The following is an 8,286-nucleotide window of genomic DNA, read 5'->3' on the forward strand; positions in this document are numbered from 1 at the left end:
GAGTTAAGCAGACTATACATAAAATTAATACACGAAATCTTTAAGAAACCTCATACACCTTCTAAATCGCTACTACAAAAGCAACTCAAGGAGATTCTATCTATCCTCCTTAAATACATAATTGCAATAATCAAGGATGGAATATACATATTCCTACAAGAATATTTGTCCAAAAAGACTTTACCAATAAACAGCTATATTCTCTCTCTCTGTAGGGTCAAGCACCCTCCTCATATTTATGCTTCAAAAACATAATGGGAAAAAATCCATTTTCCAAGAAGCTGATCAGATACTAAATTGTTAATACTTAAAGAATGTATATAATAAGTCATTTTACTCAAATATGCAATATACAAAATTTTATACAGACTGTCTGATATCATTGGTATGTTTATACGTTTCCAAAAGGACACTGTACAAACACCCAGCAGTTAAAATCATTTCAAGATCAACATCATGAACTATACTATTAAGAGAACATAATAAAACCACTTTTGGGTTCCAGGGGATTTTATATCATGGGATTCCACCCATGAGCTTTGCATTGGGGGTCTGGGAAGTGCAGGGCCCCACCACTCCACTGAACGTATGGATCATGATCTCAGAGCCCTGGGTTGCCTAGCACCATCGAGAATTTTGCAGCAGGGTTAATAATGAATGGGCGATATTGTGTTCAAGCAAAGGCACTAAAGATCAGGACCCAATCACCCCACAGCATTTGCCCGCCAGAAATAACGGCCAACTACCCAACGGGAAACTAGTATGATTTGTAAACAGTTTATAATTAAACAACCCCTTATGTTAAAACGGTATATAATAGATAAGTGATAAACTTTATGGTACAAGGGGTCGGAAAGCTATTAAGGCGTTTTAACTTTAAACAGTGGGCGTAATGAGGGGGGAGGGGGGAGTGCTCCCCCGTAAGTCCTCCCACAGGAGGAGGAAAGGCTGAGCTCCTCTCCGCCGAGCTTTCGGCCCCAGGTATGAGAGGCAAGTGGAGCTGCGGTGGCTCAAGTGGTTAAGACGCTGAACTGCAGGCTGTGGAAGGTCAGTAGTTCAGCAGTTCGAGACCCGAGTGTGCCGCATGACGGGGTGAGCTCCCGTCTCTAGTTCCAGCTCCTGCCAACCTAGCAGTTCGAAAGCAAGAAATTGCAAGTAGATAAATAGGGACCACTTCGGTGGGAAGGTAACAGCGTTCCGTGCGCCTTGGTGTTTAGTCATGCCGGCCACATGACCACGGAAACGTCTTCGGACAGCGCTGGCTCTTCGGCTTTGAAACGGAGATGAGCACCGCAACCCTAGAGTCGGATTCGACTAGCTTTCGAGCAAGGGAAACCTTTACCTATGAGAGGCAACCCATTTGGTTTTCTTTTCTAGGTGAACTTGTTTGTTTGTTTGTTTTTTAAGAATAAACTGGAAGTGTTTAACAGCAAATAGTTAAATGAAGAACGACTAATGTTATGTTAAAATATGTACTGTAATTAATACGAATAGGGAAGAAGAATCTAGGGAACTAAATGGAATCAAATGTAACGGGTAGCATAAGGTAATAGTACACCGAATAGAAAGTAATCCTCGTTTAGTATTTAGATATAATAGGAGTCGGTGGATGAGCCGGAGAATACTTTCTATTAATAAAGGGGGTGAATAATGTAATAGACTGTTGAAAAAATAATATTTTGTATCATTGTTCACTATAAACATTAATAAACTGAATTTAAAAACAACAACTCCCCCCCCCCCAAGCACGTACCCCTCTACAGAAATAAAGCAAAACAATGCTGCGGCACAGTGTCTGGTACATCAAAGCATGTAGGAAAGCGAAAGCATTTCATTCGTCACACCCCTCTCCTCCTTCCTCTATGGCAGGCGAACCATAAAATGCATACTGAGCCTGACAGCCTCTGAGCTTGGAAGGGAAGCTGGGAGTTCTGATCCTCCAAGTGGGAAATCCCAACAATGATCAGGTGGTGGCAGCGGCTACCCAAGAATGGGGGAAAAGCCCCTCTATGGAGTTGGGAACCCCTCGGAGGGCAGGGTGGAGTCGGCCCGCAGGCCAGAGCAGGCATGTTCTGCCACAGGGTATAATGCCACAGAGTCCGCATTTCAGTTGATAAACTGGGGAGAGCAGTGGGGGGAGAATCCTCCTATGAAATATGTTATCTTTTGGAAAAAGTAAAATGCTTATTGGGAGCTTTCCTCAGGTTTGTAGAAAGAGCTGCTCATCTGTTCATGGCTCTAAAAGTGGATCTGAAGCAGGGAAAGGGGAAATGATATGGGGACTGCCAGGTGGAGGGAAAGATACAGAGAAAAATCAGATGCCTCCTGCTCGCCCTTGCAGTTCCCCCACTGGTTGCATACATTTCAGTTTTTCTCAAAATGTCCATTCCACTACCCACGGCTTTAAAATTTCCAGAAATGTTACATGGTGCATAAATGTTTTAGTGGTATACCTAGCAACGTTTTCTGAAAGCCAGTAAAAAGTCTTCTGCTGGCAGGTACAAAGGAACAGGCATGGGAAATGATTCTAGATGTGGACAGGGAGGATCAGAAATCTGCATTTCCCCATCTACAAATGGGCCTAACCCACTTTGAAGTCAGTGTTCTGTTAGCACTGGAAGAAAGGAGGGGAAACAACAGAAAGGAATGGAGGAGAGCGATCAGGTGGAACTGAAGGATTTTATGGCATTGAAGCCCCTCCCCAAACCCCTCCCTCCCAAATCCCCAGGAATTTCCCAAATCAGAGTTGTCAGCCACACCCATGGACGCTCCAGACAGCTCTGCTGAGTCGGGATGGAGCTGATCATTCTTGCAGAAGTGGGCCAAGTTGGGTTTCCCCAGAGAGCTGTCAGAGTCCTGCAGCAATCAGTTCTCAACAACGTTCCTTCAGAAGGCTCAAGTTTATTGAGTACAGTAAAGGCAGTTCATCTGTGCATACATTCTGTGTCAGAGCTAATTGCAAGCCCACAAAATGAGAAGGTATACACACTTCAAAACAGAGTCCCCGATGGGTCTGGGCCAATCAGCGATTAAGCTGAATGTTAGATCGCTGCTAACAAAGGACCGGAGAGTGATTTCAGCAAGTGATTCAGTTTTATTGAAGTAACGAACAAGCACTTAAACGCATTCATAACCAGAACAACTTAACATTGGGAGCTAGGCTCCTTTTAAACATTACCCCCCGCTTTGGAGGCCCGATTTCCGCCGCCGTGGAATCAGGCCCCGGGGGAAAACCCACCCCGGCATGCACGTCATCCGGATGTGACGTGATGGCGCCAGGCATGCTGGGGGCGTGGCCACAGCCATTTGAGGGGAAAACATAGGGGGATGCCGTCCGCGAGAACAAACGGATTTGGCAACCCTATTCCCAGCTAAAGCATCAGCAGCATGGCACCAAGGTCACAGGCCTAAGCTAGCAGATAAGACAAGGCGAGGAAAAACGAAAGTTAAAATTCCAGCACAGTAACCGACTCTACATCGGCCTCCCCCCGCACCTGCCATGGAAGCATAGCTGACAACAGCCTTCATCTTCCAGGAGTTTTCCAGGCAAGGCCTCCCTTTTTGCACTTTCCTAGTGTCTCCTATTGAAGAAGGTCTTGGAGACCTAAAAGGCAGAGGGGGGGGGTGCCAACAAGGCCTGCCCCATCTCAGGCTAGATGCTTGATTGCCTTGAACTCCCTTGTGGTCGTTGTTTTAAAAACAGAGAGAAAGGAGCTGATGTCATTAAGTGTGGGTTAGAACTTACACCCACTAACGGAAAGCGGGAGGCCTTTGCCTGGAGAGCTATGTCAGCTATGGGAAGCTTGAAAGACTGCCATTAGGAAAGGATCAAAGTGCAATGCAGAGGATTATGTGGTTGGCAATCTTGCGTAAGAATATAGTCCAAGAACGGGAACCATTTTTCATCAAAATTGGGTTGCTTTGGGCAAATTTTGGATCTTTGAACCTTATCTGTGTTTTTTTCCAAGATAAAGTGGTCCCATACCCTTTTAAACCAGTTGTTTCTCTTTCATTCTTTTATTCTTACAAATTTGTGTCCGATCGTGGAATTCTATGATCCCACTCATATCGCGTACACATAACACTATAGAACATCAAACATGGTCTACTTCTAAATGGTGCCACAACGCCTAATTGAATTGTGAATGTTTTTAAAGATAGCCAATGCTCGTCTCGGAACAAAAGCTGTAAGTGTGATTAACGAACATGATTCTACTTATGTATGTGCGCTATGATTTACAAATGTATTGTTTGATCTTCAATAAAGTTTATAAAATTTTTTTAAAAACCCTATGAGAAGCTAAAGGTCTGATTCCAAGCTGATGAGCTCTAGGAAGTCGGGGGGGGGGTCCACCCTCTCAGCTGCTCTCGCTACCATCAGCCTTTGCAGTCCGCTAACCTTCCAAACCTCCAGGAATGGTATAAGCAACAAAGAGATTGTTTTACTGCCATTAAAAGCTGATGGTTTATTTGTCCCGTTTATTTTAAACTAGCCTGATACCCGTGCTTCGCTACAGTATTTAAGTTCCATAAATCCAGTTACAATACGGATGATGTGAAGTTCGAAATGTGACGTTTGTTGTAGGAATTCTAGTGGAGAAGATTGTAGTGTAAAAAATGAAGTGAGACATACCTACTTTTTTTCTCTCTACCGAAGGACCTTTCTGTAGACCACATTGGTGGTTCTGCCCTCAGGTGCTAGGATCACTAGGCTGCTTGATGAGCTCAGTCTGGAGCAGGCCACATAGAACTGTCCATTTAAGAAGCAGTCATCTGTTAAGTCAATTCCTGCCACCTTCCACGAAAGTGATGGTCTCTCTACTTGTGTTCCTGGATTGTTTTACTCATATGGAGACTGTGTTGTTCTGAGCACCACAGGGTGATCTTGCTGGTACTTGGCCTGTGCAGCTCAGTGCCATGCAGGAGTACTATGTGCAAATGTCTTTGCCGCATTCCTAACTTGCCTCCTCCTGGCAGCTGCCTGTCCACTGTAGGAGGGGGAGGGGGGAGGAGTATTAGAAGCCACTGTGGAGGCAGGGACGGCGGGATCACTAAGGTGTTACTGCTGGGGCGGGCTCCCTCATGGCTTTAAGCACCCTGCAACCGCTGATGCACCTGACAGACAACCACCTGTTAGGTGTAAGAGGTGGGGGATCCTTGGTAGAATGACGTGTACCTTGCAGTAAAAAGAGTCCCCCCTCAACCTCTTCTCTAGACTGAACATTCTGTCCCAAGTCCCTCAGCCTTTCCACATAGGGCTTGGTCTCCAGGACCCCGATCATCCTAGTCGCTCTCCTCTGCACCCGCTCCATCCTGTCCACATCTTTTTTGAAGAAAGGCCTCCAGAATGGCACACAATACTCCAGGTGCAGCCTGACCAATGCAGTGTACAGTGGGACTATGACATCCTGTGATTAGGATGTTATGGCTTTGTTGATACACCCCAAGATCACATTAGCCCTTTTTGTCGCTGCACCACACTGGCTGCTCATATTTAATTTACAATGCACCCTTACCCCAAGATCTTGTTCACACACACTATTTCCCAGAAGTGTATCCACCATCCAGTATGCATGTTCCTCATTTTTGTCCCAGATGTAGAATTCGGCACTTATCCTTGTTAAATTGCATCTTACTTACATCTGCCCACTTTTCCAGCATGTTCAGAATTCTATATCTTCTGGTGTGTTTGCTGCTCCTCCCAATTTGGTGTCATCTGCCCCTCCACACCGTCATCCAGATCATTAAAAAAAATATTGAACAGTATTGGGGCCTGTGGCACCCCACTGGACACCGTCCTCCATTCAGATGAAATGCCGTTGACAACTATTATTTGAGTGTGGTTCTCCAACCAGTTCCCGAGCCACCTAACTATCTCAGAGTCCAGTCCACAGTCCTCTAGTTTACCCATCAGTACATCATGGGGAACCCTGTCAAAAGCTTTACTGAAATCCAGGTAAACAACATCAACAGTGTTCCCTCGATCCAGTAAGCTCATCACTCCATCAAAGAACGAAATGAGGTTGGTCTGGCAGGACCTGTTGAGGACAAATCTGTTCTGACTTCCCGAATCACCAAGTCGCCCTTTAGATGCTCGCAGATTGATCCCTTTAAAATCTGCATCAGTATCTTCTCTGGGACCAGGGCTATTTTTGGGCAGGAACGCACAGGAACGGAGTTCCGGCTGGCTCCCAAGTTGGCCACACCCAGCAGGAACTTATCAGCATAATAGGCCACACCCAACAGCAGGAACTCATTAGGATTGGCTACATTAGGGGTGTGTGGCCTAACATGCAAAGGAGTGCCTGCTACAGAAAAGCCCTGGGTTTGGACCACAAACAAGGTAAAGAGAATAAGAAGCAAAAGGTGGGTGTGGCTGGATGTCGACACTTCTGGTAACATGGGGGTGCGGCCTAATGTGCTAATGAGCTATGCTCTCGTGGGTGTGGCTGGATATGCTAATGAGTTTCTGTTGTTGGGTGTGGCCTATTATGCTAATGAGTTCCTGCTGGGCTTTTTCTACCAAAAAACCCCTGCCTGGGACAGAGGTCAGACTGACTCGTCTGTAGTTTCCTGGGTCATCCCTCCTCCCTTTTTTGAAAATAATGCCTGACCACTTAAAAGTCTTATGGCACAGTCTCCCATCCTCCACGAAACCTGGAAGATGATAGACAAAGGCTCTGCAAGCTCTCTAGAAAGTTCTTTGAGCACTTTTGGGTGCATACCATCTGGCTCGGGGGATTTGTACCCTTTCAGAGCAGTCAGGTGCGTCTCAACGATGGCCCTTTCCGCACTGACAGCTTGCTCCGGAGAATCAGAGGAGTCAAGCCTTAAGGGTTGACTTTGCAATCACACGCACTGTCCCCCCCCACCACCCGGTTTATTTATTTGTGCATTCTGTATTTCTGCATGCATTCTTCATCTACAAGCAAAACCTGCATTTTTTGCCTAATTAATATGGAAATGTCATGTGACGTTGTCCAAAGGTTTTTTAAAATTTACACAGGGCTATTTTGGGGCAGGAACGCACAGGAACGGACTTCCAGCTGGCTTCCAAGTTGGCCACGCCTAGCAGGAACTCATTAGCATAATAGGCCACACCCAACAGCAGGAACTCATTAGGATTGGCTACATTAGGGGTGTGTGGCCTAACATGCAAAGGAGTTCCTGCTACAATAAAGCCCTGGGTTTTGACAACAAACAAGGGCTGCAGAAGGTGGGTGTGGCTGGATGAGCACACTTCTGGTAACATGGGGGTGTGGCCTAATATGCCAATGAGCTGTGCTGTCATGGGTGTGGCTTAATATGCTAACGAGTTTCTGCTGTTGGGTGTGGCCTATTATGCTAATGAGTTCCTACTGGGCTTTATCTACAAAAAGAGCCCTGTACACAATCGTCATGCTGCAGCTGCGCAGTACCATCTAGCAATAATATATTTTTTTTAAATCAAAAGCTAGAAGCAATCAATCCAGTTCAGCAAGAGACCAGTTCTACTGGAAGATCCCAGGGAGAAGAGATCTGCAGATGGTTAGTCTAGTTGGAGATGGAAAAGTTCCAAGTTGGGGAGGCTGCTGTGGCAACAAAGAAAGCCAAGAGAATGAGGAAGAAGAACGAGAAGCAGGAGAATACCCCCCCACCTGATTGCTTCAGTCTATTTAGTTATTTATTTATTATCTGATTTATACCCCACCCTCCCAGCCAAGGGCGGCTCAGGGTGGCTTACAAAAGAATAAAACACACAGTAAATAATTTAGTTACTGGGGTGTCACCAGCACACAGTCCCCCAGTTGCACAGAGATCTCTGCAGGACACCCACACACACACCTAAGGCTTTGGGAGGTGATAGGGGGATGTTAATGAGTATGAGGCCAGCCAGCTTGGAGGCGGCTGGAACTACCATGCATGTAGAACATTTTTAAAAAACCAATAAAACTATTAATGAGGGAGTGGAGAGGATCCTAGTTGATTCAGTGCACAAGATCCTAGTCCTGTGGCTGGCCTCCTGTTGAGCAGCTTCAGTTGGCTATCTGGCTGCTCTTCTCTGCACGTGTGAGCGGACAAGCAGGGACGGCGACACACCTGCAAGAACAGCCAGTCCTTCCAAATGGCCATGCAGCTCGGCTGGGGCTCTCAGGGCAGCAGAACCCAAGTCCCCTGCTGGCCCCCAAAGACCCATGGTCTGACTCCATAGGGGACCCTCCTGTGTCACCCCAGCCCACACCTGCCTTGCAAAGCAGCTGGGAACAGGGATTCTCCCCTCCCCCCATTCAGTCACACCAGAGTGCC

This window comes from Gekko japonicus, unplaced genomic scaffold, assembly GCF_001447785.1.
Source record: "Gekko japonicus isolate JY-2015 unplaced genomic scaffold, Gekko_japonicus_V1.1 scaffold596, whole genome shotgun sequence".
NCBI lineage: Eukaryota > Metazoa > Chordata > Lepidosauria > Squamata > Gekkonidae > Gekko > Gekko japonicus.